Source organism: Megalops cyprinoides, chromosome 4 (genome assembly GCF_013368585.1).
Source record: "Megalops cyprinoides isolate fMegCyp1 chromosome 4, fMegCyp1.pri, whole genome shotgun sequence".
Lineage (NCBI taxonomy): Eukaryota > Metazoa > Chordata > Actinopteri > Elopiformes > Megalopidae > Megalops > Megalops cyprinoides.
The window spans coordinates 29,271,874-29,287,078 of record NC_050586.1 but is presented as its reverse complement, the minus strand read 5'-3'; positions in this window follow the sequence as shown (position 1 = coordinate 29,287,078).

Genomic DNA, 15,205 nt, shown 5'->3' with positions numbered 1-15,205 from the left:
TGCAGATTCAAACAGATGCATTAAAATATTTACAGTCTGCATGAAAACCACCTGGGATCACCTACACAAAGAAACAATATCGAAACTACAAAATAAAAGTGTGTGTTTTGTCTCCTTCTTCACTTTTCCTCTTTATGGCTGTAAGATGTCATATGTCTGTTTAAGTCTAACTGCTGACTGAATATGTGGCTGCTGAGAAGAAATGCTCCTCTTGCCCCCAAGATGCCTTCATGAGTAAACGTGGAAAACTGCCGAGTTAACCACGGCAATAAAGAAAAATGTTTACACGTCAGAGTACGAACGGCTTTGACGTCACTTTCGAGTCTACCTGTAATATTCTAGTCTCGAGGCAGGCGGGAAGAACGGGAAGAATATTGGCGATGGAGGAGGGACAAATCATTAAGAGCTTCGCTCATTCTTGATTACAGAGAAGGAAGCAGTCATGAATTTGTAGCTGAAACAGGCATCTCCTTCGAAATAAAGAAATAAACAGTTTTTAGCCAAGAGTAATTTTGCATTATATCCGAATGTATCTGTGTTTCTGTTTGTTTGGATATATGTGTATAAGTGTGCGCCAGTTATCGTTATTGAACACACACACAGAGATTGTTCTAAAATACACGCACAGTATGTTAAATGTGCACGGTCCTATATCTGTCTATTAATTTTTTTCTAAATATTATGTTACGTGTCCTTCAAAATCCTATGCCTGGCGCTGGTACATGCAAATAATGATTATTAAATAATTATTTTTCCAATAATCCTATCCTATCCAGTGTTTCAGCACCTCAGATTTGGACAGCTCCCTGGAGCGTCCGGGCAAAGTATAGCAGACGTCGAAATACAAACCAGCAACATCGTGAAAAGCATTCGACAGGAGAGAGACTCATCGACTGTCCAGGAAAAACAAATTAATTAGGCTAAGGTAATCAAAACAGCCCGAGAGTAAGTTTCTGTATTGTGGGGAATTTGCTTTGTGGCAAATTAGGCGAGCGCGAGCGCCTGTGGCTTTATTAATTTTCTGATGCTTTTTGAGGAATGACGCGAAAAGGTGCTTGTGTGAGGAACTGCTGGTACACCTACTGCAAATGGCCGTAAAAAGATACAATAAAAGGATCGTAAAGGATCGAGTTACCGACAAGCCCTCATGACGTTTTCCCGGGGTTGGAGATATATATATATGTGTGTGTGTGTGTGTGTGTATATATATATATATATGTATGTATGTATATGACCGTTGCTTTGGCGCACAGTGAGAAATAATCAGTCCAATCTCAGCTACTCAGTAATTCGGCTTTTGAAGTACATGAAAATATAACTTTAAAAGGGAACAACATACGATAATTAGCGCGGTGGTAAAAAGAGAGCACAGAACAAAAGGGGACAAAAATAAACTTTTTACAAATATTTACATACAGTATGTGGTCAATAATGAAACAGTGCTTTGGCAATCAGAGAAGAGTTGAGAATAGGCATGACACCATTTGAAAAGGACACTCTAAATACAAAGCAGAGCAGAACGGCTGAGCAAAACGCTGGCTGTAGAACTCTGAATCAGTTCGTTAATGGGGTCTCTTTTGATGTTAATCTCGGAAGGCAGTGTATTGTGAGCGAAGCTGCATCCGTTTATAGACTTATGCAAATACGCCGCCCACCCAACATCCTCACCCGTCCGCTGCGTTTTGTCCCTGTTCGCATGGACTGTATGGAGCAGCGGCAATGGCAAGATCCAGGTGTGTGCACTTGTTAGGCACTCTTGGCCACAGAGAACCCTGTGCTTATTTTCCTCATATGAGTACAAAACACGGGCAGCTCTATATTTGGATGGGATGGCACTGTATAGCGACACGACATGTTGCCACGTTAGTCATCTTTCTTTATGCAGCATCTCCAAACCAAGGCTGTTTAGTGGCCAGGCTCTCTAGTGCAAATGAACTTGGAATGTTCATTGAAGCTTGGCGTGTTCAGTTGGTCTGTTGTGCTTGTGTGTGTGTGTGTGTGTGTAGAACGGTATAGCTAGGATTACATTGCTGGATGAGGGAGGTATTTTTTCAGCAGTAGTAAGAAAAAGTTTGAAAGAGACAGAGAAAGAGTGTAACACATGACAAGACATGCAGTCCTCTCCTGTGTCTATATGCTCCTTTTTCTCATGCATTCAGAAACCTTTGGACAGCATGTAGTTCAGTGAGAATTCCTTCCGTAAAAATAATAAATCCCCCACAACCTCTTCATGTACTATCACAGCATATGTACACCTTGGAAAGAGAATCACTGGAATGAGTCTACTTGTGTTTGAATAGTTCGGTAAGGGGGATTGAACAAAAGCAACCATTTCGCTGCAGTTATAACGTACAAATGCAATGGTTGGATTTAAATGGATTCACTACAGGCAAAGGGAGACAAAGGTTGCATTTCCTGGACATGCTCAGGTATGAAGTGAAACCTGTAGTTATCTGTGTGTGCTTTGGAACTGGGGCCCCAGCCATTTGTGCACAGAGGGCTGGAAGAAAAGGAGAAAGAGAAATAAAAGAAGGGGAGATGGTGGAAGGAAAGTGGAAGTTTAAGAAAGAGAAAAAAGAAAGCAAGAAACAGGAGAGGAATCACGTGGATAGTCCCCAACTTATTAGCAAAGAAGCGCTGAGGCTGACACGCCCAGTTCTGGCTCTCAGTCCCATTTTCATGTTTGAATTGCACTGGTGTGTTAAACTAGCTCACAAAATATTGAAAAAACGAGCTGTCATCTCTTAGTTTAATGTATTTGACCCACTTGTGAGCTACAACTCTGACTGTTGAGTGGCTGGTGGATCGTGTTGTCACTGAATGGCGCCTGTTGAGTTCATATCACTTCCCAGCAAAGTGTTCAGATTGCTTCCTTCTCTCAGCTGTGGGCCTTATTAGGTGTGAGAGCCAGGTAATTTCCAGTGTGTTGATACAGTCAAGAACACACATTTAATCTGCTCCTTTATGGTGGCCTGCTCAGTGTTTGCTTTATCCATCACCCATTACATTATCACAGAGTACAGTGCATTTTCCACAAGGAAAGGGCATTCTGTTTAAAAAAGTATGTGTTTAATGATCTGTGTATTGACGTCACAGGAAGTAATCAGCTTTCCATGGGAGGATTACACAAAAATGTAAACATGCTTGTCTATGAAGTCATTCATATTGTAGATATATAGCACAGACACCTTGATCATTACAAATCCACAAAACGTGAAATACAATCAACAAGGATCAGCACACAGTTGGCACACAGTCAAGCTCATCTTTTGTAATTGAGCATCTTCACTGGGATAATATTCTAGGTCAGTAGTTAGAATATATATAAGACATGTCTTTGAGGATGTAATCAATCTATCTATCAATCTACATTTATATCTATATATTTATTTACATCATGTAAAATACATAAAATTATATGTTATACAAAATAAATAACATTGAATTTATTAATTGTAACACCAGAAGGCCTTCATAAAGCATAGCACTGTCATGAGCAAATGCAAAGCAGATGGAATGTTCAAGGTTATAGCAAGTAGTCAGGAAATAAGAGGTTGATAGAAAACAGAGATTACTCATTGGGTTCAAAAGAAACTAGTTGCATTCATGGTCTTCATTGGCATTTTTCATACTGATTAAGCAATTGCCTAATTTGGTTTAATGTCTGTCCTATCACTTGGTGAATTCTACTTTGCTAGGGTCCACCCTAGAATACATTCAACCCTTGCGCAGTCAGCACAATGCCACTTGTGCTGTGCAACATTGGTATGGACACGTAATGTGATGATCATGGCTGTCATAAATGAATGATCATATACAAACTGTGGCCCGGGAGCCTCATGACTGTGACAGTACGTGCAGTTTCGATAGACAATCTTTCAAATGACGGGAGAATTTCGGCTCATTCGCTTGTCCTGCTTCAGAAGTCCAGCCATGTGAAGCCCCTCCCCTGGCTGTGATTGATAGTCTTCTGTCAGAGACTAAATTTAAAGGCAGAAACATTGATCACTGAAAATAAGTCACTTTCCTGTATTTTAACTGTGTGAAAATCTTAAGGGGGCTGTGGTAGGGATGGAGGTGGGGTCAAGATGGGCCGTCACTTGAGGAACAAATGAAAACCCCTGAAAGTAAGAACAATGTAATGTTATTTTGTTCGGAATGTATTGATGCAGACTGAAGCTATTTAATGTTCCGGTGAAGGAGTGACCACAGAGAGGCAAGGTGTCCAGTGTTGGGAAGGCAGAATGGCTTCACTCATTTGTCAGAGGGATGAAGAGGAGCTGTGAAAGGCCACCTCAAACTACTGTCTCTGAAACGATGATGTGGCACTCTCTCCCATCATTTCAATTTCCATTTCCCCTGCTCTCCCCTTTCACCACTACTAACACTGTCAAGGATGTGATGTTGTCATGGCTACCCATCTCTGTCATTTCTTCTCTCTTTTGCTGTCCCTCCCTCAGTCTTACACTCCTTATCTCTCTCTGTCTCGTTGACAGGTTATTCATCTGATTCCTGTGACAAGGAAAATGGAGTTGGGTAGAGTCACTGACCCCATCACACACATACAAACACACACACACACACACTCAAATGTGCTCACACACACTCACACACATACTCTCACACACTCAGAAAAAGCTCAACAGGAATAATCATTCATTTGTATATCTGAACTCTTCTTCTTCTTCTTCTTCTTCTTATTATTATTATTATTATTATTATTCTCCACTTATTGCTGGATTCCTGGCTCCAAACATCAGTCTGCATTAAGAGTACAGTACAGAGCGCCTTAGTTCTGAGACCAAAATGTGCTTCCTCAGTTTCCCTGCCTGCACCTCTCAAGCTGACGGAAGTGGAGTGTTAGTGGAGTGTTGGGGGGGTTACAGCTGTGAAGCAAAGGACTATGGGTCAGGATCCCAGGCAGGGCACAGCTGTTGTGCCCTTGGGTGAGATATTTCAGCTAAATGGCTCCATGGAGAATACAGCTGTTTAAATGGGTTACTGGATAAAGTGAAATGCAACAAAGAGGGTTTTGAGCTCCTCTGAAAACAAATACTGTAAATGTACCTAGTGATGTCCCACAACAAGTGTCTCACCTTGATGAAGCAGAGGCAATGTGCCGTGTGTATGGGCAGTGGAGGACAGTCCTCTATTACAGCAAGAGACCAAGGTTGTTAGGAACAAACATTTTGGACCAACATTTGTATTGATCCAGATCAACTACCTGAAATCTGAAAACAACAACAAATATCAATCATGTTATTTTTAAGACAAATCTTAACAAAGCTCTTTGCCTGTTGATTTTAAGACTGCTCACACAGTTCATGAGACTAATAGTTGTGCTAGGGAATCATGTCAGCCATGTCAGGGCTACGTGTGGAAACAATGAAATAAAGCAACTGGAATAAGATCAGCTGCTTCCTTTAGGGCCTGGCCTGTTAAACCACACAAATCTTCCTCCCAGCTGTTTAGGACACAGGCAATAATAAAATTTAATCAATGATGTAATGGCCAAAGGCAGGGGTCTTTAGGGGTCCCTCTCTTTCTGTCTTCTGTCTTTCTCTCACACTCTGAATCCCTCTCTTTTCCCTAACCCTCCATCACTCTTTCTTTCTCTCACACTCTCATTTCCTTCCACTTCCTCTTTCTCTGACTCTTATCCAGCTCCTGGCTCTCTCCCTCTCCCTCTCAATTCAATTTAATTCAGGCTGATTTATCAGCACGGCGAGACACATAATTTGCATTGCCAAAGCGTACTGTAGTAGCAATAACAGGAATAATAACAACAAACAATATTTACCACCAACAGCATCAGAGAAGAGATACTAAACAGTATAGACACACAGACTAAGTCTCTCTCTTATCCTCTTGCTGTGTTCAATTTGCCATTGTGAGTAGTGAAAGAACATTATCTTCTCAGTCAGTGTTTCCCTGGCCAGTGTGCATGAGTTATTCAGTTGTTGACAGGGGCTATACAGAAGTCAGGTTCTCCCTTTGCTCGCTGGAGCTAATCAGCACGCTCAAGTGCCCAAGGGCATTATGACATCAGCAAACACTCCACCTGATCTGGATCCATCTTGAGAGGACATAGAGAGGCCTGTTTCAGCTGTGCTGAGCTGCGAAGAGGCCAGTCGATGAAAGTATGCTACACTTACCTGGCTTCAGCTGATAGAGAGAGGGAGAGAGAGAGAGAGAGAGAGAGGGAGACAGAAGGAAAGCCCTTTAAATGCCATGCCCTCTCGGCAACAAGAATTTGATGGTGGAAAATAAATTGAGAAACCCCATAATGCCCCACACGCTCGCTCCTGTTCACGTGGCTGAACACTTGCAGCAGAACAGCAAAGAGGACTGATTCATCTGTCCAAGGTACTGTTATGACCATCTCACATTTTCCAGTCAGTCAATCAATAATGACAGGCTTCAACCAGCCCATTGACCTCACATCCTAAAGGTTGCCATGCTGTTGTCACGGCAACCTTAATGTAGTTGGAGGGGAGGGGAGAGTACTGTGTACAGGAGAGTGCTCCTGTTTTTCCTAGTACAAACTGTGCTCTGTACTGAGATAATGCATGCATGAAACCGTGCAAATAAAAGGCAGTGGGTGATTCACCCGCCCAGTCGCTGCACAGCATTCCCCTCAGTCACAGAATGTTTGTCATTACACACTCTTTCCCACTGTCTGTAATCCCTTCCACTGTTTTCCAGGAGAGTTTCTTGATCAACATTTCCCAGGGTCAGTGGTGGTCTGTTTTCTCAATTCCCTCTGTACCTCATAACCTGTGCAGTGCTTAGTGACAATGACAGTAGACAAAAATGCAGCATTACAAATCCATTTTGATTGATTGACAAAAGGAGCAAATGGATAAGGAGCAACACTTGGCCTTGCTTTTAGGGGCGGGTCCATGCATAGTCGGTCAGTTAAGTACACAGTTGTCACCAGATGTATGAGAGTCTGGCTGAACAAGGCAGACAAGACAGGCAGCTGGTGAACAAAGTTACTTTTCCCATCCAATGCTTCTCCCTCCATCATGCTACACTACCAAGTGTATCTCCACGAGGAGACCTGCCCCACTGAACAAACTCAGTTTGCCCTGTCTGGGGGCTCAGGGTCAGGTCACGCCGGTTAGTTCAGATGGACTGGATCAGCTTGCACGTTGTGCTCCCAATACATGTCTCCAGCACTTCAGCTTCAGTGGGCACGGCTGTGTCATAACAGCAATGTTGACAAAACATTTTTTTCCATCCGAGGTGGTCAGGCAGCCCACTGGTGGGCTGCTGTGACAAACCTGCCTGCCGTAGACCTGCCTCTCCTACAGGGCTGGCTGTGGTGGCCCAGCATCATTTGCTGTCAGAGGTGAAAAACTCCAGCCCGCAAAAATAGAAGTACTTGCCTGTATTTGTTCCACCAATGCTGTTCCCGTTTTCACTGAAGAGCTGTTAGAAAATCCAAATACTAGGAGTACATCCGCTTTCTACTTCTCAGCCTCCTTCCCCCTTTCAAGTAGCATGAGAATAGCAAGGACATCAGCAGTACCTCACCGCCTAACAGGAACCGGTGAAAGGAGGCCGGAAGGGGAGACTACGATCATAGGAAAAGGATCAGGAAAGTAAGGTTATTAGCAGAAGGCAGGTTAGTGTTGCAGGATGGTCCCATCGAAATAGCCAATCTCGATACCCAGTCTGGTGAAAGTGATAAAAATACTGAGACCAATTATTTGTGGCTCATCTTAAAAAAGCACCCGTGAACCGTTGGGCCGTTCTAAAGAGAGAATTTACAGGAAGGCACAGATCTGAAGGGTGTGAGAAAGCGTCAGGGTGTGATGGGGGGCTGTGACTGAGGACAGCGAGGAGCCAGCTGAAGACCAGGAGCATCTCTGCGGTTAAAGTCACAAATCGGTTTGGTGTGATGGAGCTTGGGAGGGGGGTGAGAGGCAGGGGACGGAGGTGAGAATCTCTCCCGGCGCTCGCAGAAGGCTCCCCTGTCCCAGCCGTCTCTGCTCCGTCCCGATGAGCAGCTGCCTATTCCTGGGAGAAGGCGTATATTTGGCAGTTGGCGTGGGCAGGGAGTCAAGGGGACGGGGTGCACGAATTCCGAAAAAATATGCAAGTGACACAGCCCCCGCCCCCGCCTCCATCTGCACGTCTCCTGTCACTCTCATTCTCTGGTCTGGTTTGTTTATCTCTCGTTCCAGTTTGTGGAAGTGAGCATTTAAGGGAGACAGACATTTGCATTGCTTCTTTAGCTCCGCATCCATCAACCCCTGCATTCTAATTTAATTAGCATCTTAGGTAACTGTGCTTCTTGCCTTAATGAGTTGCACTGGTTATAAGTACCTCTACTCTTGCTGTAAGGAAGTATGTCTCAGTTAAACGTAGGTTTAGTCGAGTTTCCATCAACATTTGGAATGCCATGATCAGGTTTTGCTTTTGGATGAAAGTGTGGTTATTTGCTAATATTGTCCTGTTGACTATCTTATGTGTTCTATTTCTTGTACTGTCAAAACAATGTCCCTCTGGGGACATACAAAGCAATAAAATATTCAATAGATATGAATTCCCATAAAATCAAAACGTAAAGGTTGCGACTGATGTAGGTATAGCAATACTTTAATTACCCTTGAAATCCAACAAATGGTTAGCACTTGGGCACTGTGCACGGTTGTTGACCCCCTATTGAGACATTATAATGAGGGAAAAGAAAGGGGAGGAGATGGGCTGGAGTAGGGGTGCCTTAAACAGCTGACATGGAGAGGAAGTGGATTTTTATTGTCATGGATGGGACCGGTTTGTCCAGGTTTGGTTAAATTACATAGGGATTGTCTAGGAATTTTCCACTAGTCTTCTTATGGAACTGGAAATAATCGAATCTAGGCTCATTTAAATCTTATTACATTTGGTCCTTGTTTTCTCTGCAATGTTTCACAGACACCTGACCTTGGCAAACCGAGTGCTGAAATGGCCAAAGGGGAATCAGAAGGTCACTCTTTCCTGAACCTCAGTGATATGGAAGTAACCATAGCAACCAAATAGTTTGACCTCAGATGCTGAACCTGCAGGATCATATGAAGGTCCTCTTTTCCTCTGTGCACATCTGTGTTCCACAGATTTGGCGGCGGGGGGGGGGGGGGGGGGGGGTAGTAAAGATAATCCACCTACATTACTGAGTAATTGGGTCAAAATGAACTTTGACAAAGAAATGGAGCGGAAAAAATAATATCTCAAAACAACACCCACAACTTTAGCTATTATTTTATAAAATGGTTATGTTTCTCATGTGAAAATGGTAGAAGAAGGCTACAGTACTGAAAGCTGTTACCCATGAGGGTGGCTCTCTAAATGTGACTGACCCTCAGGACTGCAGCCATTTATCCTCTACTTCCTAGTAAATACTTACCAACTCATACAAAGCAATATCAATCAATTTATTCTCAATATAGGCTCACCAATAAGAATACTGCCTGGAATGGCTGACATTACATTTGATGGCTGCCTGGAATGGCTGACATTACCATTTGAACACAATCCAAGTGTTTCAATCCACCCCACTAACAAGAAAAGCCCCAGACACGTGCCCCTACACAGACTTTATTCCTTCTCTATGGTACATACCTGCTTCTTTGAGATTCATTCTTCATTAGTTAAACAGCAGCAGCTATTACAGGAGATAGTGGAATGATAGTACTTATTATTAAGGAAACTTTTTGAATGAAGTCCTTTGGATTCCTTTTCACTGCCTCAGCACTTCACTGGCCTAGTTGTGCTGCCTCATTTTCTAAAGGAGTACAATAAAAATGAGAAAATAAAATCAAAAAGACAGCATAACATCACACTCTGTTCTCACTATATGAAGTGTATTCTTTCCTAAAAAAATGTGTATAGTTCCACTTATTGTGAAAATGCACATCAGCAACATAAAAGTTTGCTTCACCTATTACATTACAAAGCTCTTACGAAAAATGATACAGGATCTGGACAGTACATGTAACTTATTTCTGATTCAAGCAGATTAGCCACTAAAATTGCTAATATGAAAGCTAATAGATAGAGTGGCTATCTATGACCCATATCTGAGGCTTCCAAACAGTACATAACCTTTATACCTTAGTCTCTCACATTGGTAGTGTGATCTTTTAAAAAATATGCATGTACATGTGTGTGTGTGTGTGCGTTTATGTGTGCGTGTGTGTCTTTGTGTGTGTCCATATCTGTGTGGATGTGCGTATATGTCTCTGTGTGCGTCTGCACCTGCTTGTGTCTATGTCAATTTCAATGTGCGTGTATTGTGTACGTGCATGTTTGTGTATGTATACGCCTGTGTACATGCTGGTGTGCATATGTGTGGGTTTGCATGTGTACGTCTCTGTGTTTGTGAGTGTATGTCTGCCTGTATGTGTATGTGTGTGTTTCTGTATGTTCATCTCTATGTGTGTGCCTGCATGACTGTGACTTGAAATGATCAGTAATCATCGTGATGAGGCGTCGTGTATGAGAGTGTGATAATCAGCCACGACCCAGCTGCCGCGGGTATGAATGGCTGCTCTGCATCCTCTAATGAATAGCCCACTCATCCTTGAGACACATTGTGTGAAAACAATGATTTCCCGTTTTGGTGTTGTGCACCCTTCACACTGCTCTCTTCGTGCAGATGGCCCTCTCAGCAAGGAGATGCTGGGGTTCGTCTCTCTGCATCTCTCACATAAACCTCCTTTTAAGGTTGCCAAGATGGCACCTTGATTGCCAGATAAAGATAGTGAGAGAGAGCAGCAGTATGGTACAGTATAATGGTAAGGAACCAGGCTCGTCACCCAAAGCTTCTCGGTTTGATTGCCAGGTGGGCCACTAGTGTTGTAGCCCTGAGCAAGGTACTTAACCTGTATAAACTCATTAAGATAGCCACCTTAAATACAATATCTAGCAGGTAAACCTCGCAAACTGTGTGTGTTGCTCTGCATAAGGGCATCTGATAAGCAAAAGTAATGTCAGTTACAGAGAAGAAGAACTGCTTTGTTTCACCAATGAGGAGATATACAGGAGAATGACAAATGTTAATTCAGAGTGTTTTTACTGTGTGTAATAATCAACTGTAATTTTGTCATGTGCAGTAGAAAGAGTAAAAACGGAAAGAGGAGTGTAGAGAGAGAGAGAGAGAGAGAGAGAGAGAGAGAGAGAGAGAGAGGTAGAAGACTTTTAAAAGCCCTTTATTTAATCTTAAGTTAAACAAAGGACATGAAAAAGGGGATAATTATAGATTAAAAGCAAACCGATCCCAAACACACAAAAATATATATGCCCAACATGTAAAGAAATGAACTAAAAGCATTAACTCACTGCTGCCATTTTGTTCAAACTGTAATCTCAAGGTACGTGCTCAGTTCACTCAGCACCCTGATTATTGCCCACTTGCTGCCCTCTAAAAGACTGCTCAGTTTACAGAATGCAAACTCATGTTTTACATAAGAAATGATCATGCTCTTATTATTGTAACACAATCAGGAGTTCCCTGCCTTATTGCTCAGGTTTGTGGGTCTTGAGAATAACCGGTTTCACTTGACCAAAAGAGTAATTAACACGTATACAACAATACTTACAGAAAACATTAACCCAAGCCTGAGGTCCGATCATCACATGTATTAAGCAGTACCACTAACTTGCAGCGTTTTTCCCAAAACATGAATGGTTCCTCTCTACAAAACAAAGAGGACCTTTTCTTAGGTGTGAGGTTAAACCAACTCACTATGGTACTGAAAGGAACGATATCATGTTGAATCCCACGCTGGAGGTCTATGCCTCCTCTGGGAAAGGCTTTTTCCATAGGACAGAACTCGTATGCCTTTTCTGCATTACTGGTGCGTCATTTATGAGAAATAATGGAAGCAGAGATACGAGCGAATAAGAGACAACATGATAAACAAGGATGGGATGTTTGACAATTTATTTCACTTTGGCGCCACCTGTTGGTACCTCCAGGGCATCACCCCTACAGGAAACTTGCCTTCTTGCAGACCTTAGACTTTTGGATTAGCCACAATATAACCATACGTGGCGTCACTACTCGATTGGGTGGTAGTGGGCCACTTACTTAATGCCTTAACATTATCCTTTTATACAGGGTTTTACTGAATCATTTCAAACTAAGCACCTTTCTCACAGGTAGAACAGCAATACCCCACCTGGCAATTGACCCTTTAAACTTCTAGATAACACGCTCCTTTACCTAACCACCAGACAGGGTAGTTTTTCTCTGTGCTGACTGTAACACGCATTACTGATTTATTTCAATGTAGATAATATATATTACGGCTCAACATTAAAGCCTTTTTCGCTACGGTATTCCATGACTCATACAGTCCATATTTTGTTCCATCGCAGTACTCTTTTAACTGAAAGGTATCAGATATAAATACATGAGGTTATCACATGTAATTGGGTACACGTAGGTATTTTTGGTGAGAATCGTAGAAGGAAAGATACCGTCGGCACCCAAAGACATAAAAAATAACCACCAGGGGGCAATGTTATTGTGCAAATAACCTCAGAAAGCAAATGAACTCGGGAACTGCGAGTACTACCCGTGCTGCAAAAAAAAAAAAAAAAAAAAAAACACATCTTGAGGTTTTTTTTTGTCTAGGGTGTGGCGCTGATTCGTGGACAGCCGAGCTGAACACGCATTCCATCCAACATACCTGCAGTGAGTGGAGACTCTCGGTGAATATCAGTTTACTCTGACACTCCCCCGGCTTGGTGTTCCTAAAAGGGCAGTTATGACCTATGCAAACTGGTCTTTACAGATAAGTGTGAGCCACATGAGACAGAACTGCCAGTCATTAAACTGGCATGGGCTTGTGAGTCCGTGTGATGCAGGCATTTTGTCAGTTCCACTGTTTATTTGCGGCAGACTATCAACATTAATGTTTCACGAAATGACCATGAGATATTTAATAAGCCGTCCTGTACCGAGTTTGACTGTTTTGCTCTACACATCGAGGTCCGAGTCGCTATTCAAAATGTCGAATTTGTTTAAAAATAAAATACCATTTTCCAACAATTGCTGAAGCCGCCCTGTCTTTGCACACACGCGGTCCTGGTCATGTTAAGACTTGTTATTTGCATTTTTTAGATGAAGTGCCATTCAGGTTACTTTACGGTGCTGCAGTAGTGAAGTCGCAGTTCCACGATAACTGCGACATCACCGTCATAATTTCCATGGGACTCCAGTAAGCTCTCCCGCCACATACCCACCACATTCTACTGAATCTTATTACGGTTCACTGTGGAAGAGTATTGCCTTTAGTATTTATTCAGCAGGTGTACTGATGTGTAGGAAGGACAGGGCTGCTGGTCTTATAGAATTAAGAACGTCAAGCTTCAATGCTGCAGGCACACGTGTTTACAAGGTAATGGCAGTAAACCCTTCTCTGGCAGACACTGGCTCAATTGCGCCCACAAACTCAGGTAATCCAACCCCAATTCATAAATAAATGATTTGTACAAAAAAATTTAAACTGAGTATTAATGGTCTGGGGCACTCTCCAAGTGCACCCCTGCCCCACACCCTCTTGAAAAAGAGACCTATAATGGTGGAAACGAGCTGATCTAATCATGGTAAAGGAGAGTAGGAGGAGAGTAGAAAGCAGGAATATGGTATTTGGTTGCATGCAGTAAGCTAGCAAAGATACTTGTCTTCCAAAGTGGAAAGCAGCCAGACACCGATAAGAATCAAATGGTAGTCTCAGGACTGCAGTAAAGTGCAGCCTGTCTGACCTGTTGCATATATTACTAGTTTTTCAGTGATGCCTCCGTTGAAAAGATTGGTTCACTGCAGACACATCTATTCTATACACATATGCACACACACACGCACATGTGCGCACAGTACATACACAAATACACCCACACATACAACACACACATGCTGTGTATGGATGACAAATACATACATACATGCAAAAACAAACTCACACAAGCATGCCTGTACAAACATACACACATGCACATACACACGCACATGCACACACACTCATACACAAGTGCACACAAACACATACATCTATGCATGCACACATGTACACACCCACATATACACACAGGGGGAAGAGAATTGCTCATATCTGTGATTAAAAACATCCTTCTTGAAGTTGAGTGTGTTCTGGGAAAAAAATGCCCCTTTGTTCATGCAGCACTGGAAGTCGATTCTCTCTTTTTCCTTTTTTTAAACTGTTCTTTTTCTGGCTGTTATATAACCTCCAGACCCACTCTCCTTGGACCGTGCACAAGAAAACACGTGACTCAGCTTCAAGTGATAAAAATGTCACAGTTCATTGTGGACGTAGAAGGATTCTGTAACAGGCATAAAAGTAAGCATGCAGGCCAATGAGCAGGACAGTGGACTCTAGACTCTAAAGGTCACAGGTTCAAGCCAGACACTGTTGTATCTACGAGTACTGAGACAGTGTATTTACAGTACAACCAAACTACCCCAGTAAAAACATAGGCTGCATCAATGTGTTTGGTTAAGAATGTGGGGCTGTTGAACTGTTAGCAAATCAACAATGCTCAGTGAAAATAATCAGTATGTACTGTTTTCCAGGATACTTTGATGTGTGTGTGTGTGTGTGTGTGTGTGTGTGTGTGTGTATGTGTGTGTGCGTGCATGTGCATGTGCGTGTTGCTCTGATGGTGTAGGAAGGCCATTGGCTGGTGGAGCTGCAGTTTGTTTTCAAAGAGGCCCCCCACACCCTACTCCACCAGTAATTCAGATCAGGAATGTTTGACTGTCCCTATCACTCTTCACTATGGCCTGGGTAATCTTCCAGGATCCTGCATCTCCCAGTCCTACCCACAGACACCAGCTCAGCCAAAGCCTATGCTTATGGTGTCTTTATTTATTCATTAATGCCGCAACCATTTTCTCAGAATATCTTCGTCCCTATGCGGCATACAGTACATTACAACTTAAACATAAGAGTTGGTTACTCGTACCCAGTATCTGACCCCTTCCCACCCGCTTTTAACTGTTGAAGATCGCTTTTTTCTAAACCAAGCGTGAGGGTGAGAGGGTGTGCTGTCGTTGGAGACCAGGTGATTCGTTAGGAAAACATTTATAAAACCCCTCTGTGGGCTCAAAGTAGAGAACGCTAAGAATTAAACCAGACTAGACGGCGGAGAGCTACAGGGGAACGCGGACGCGGACAAATCAACTCAACGA